This window comes from Propithecus coquereli, unplaced genomic scaffold (assembly GCF_000956105.1).
Source record: "Propithecus coquereli isolate 6110/MARCELLA unplaced genomic scaffold, Pcoq_1.0 Scaffold612, whole genome shotgun sequence".
Taxonomy (NCBI): Eukaryota; Metazoa; Chordata; class Mammalia; order Primates; family Indriidae; genus Propithecus; species Propithecus coquereli.
In genome coordinates, this window is record NW_012152086.1 from 408046 (window position 1) to 408402 (window position 357).

Sequence of the window (357 nt, forward strand, 5' to 3'; positions counted from 1 at the left end):
TCACACAGCTAGTAAGTAGTAGAATCAGAAGTTGATCATAGAAAATCCATCTTTAAAATACATATTCTTTACCACTTCATCTGTAATATACAGCTTTGGATTGTGGTTTTCTACTTCAATTTTGGGGTGGGCCTTCTGTTCCAAGGAGTTTTTTAAACTATGTAATGATGGCTCCATCTTGAGAGTAAATCTAAGAAGTCTTTCAATAAGAATACTTGTCTTATTGATAAATGCTTGAATGTTTGTCCCCTTCAAAACTCATGTTGAAACCTAATCATCAGTGTAACAGTATTAAGTGGTAGGGCCTTTAAGAGGTGATTGGGCCATGAGGGCTCTGCTCTCATGGATGGATTAATC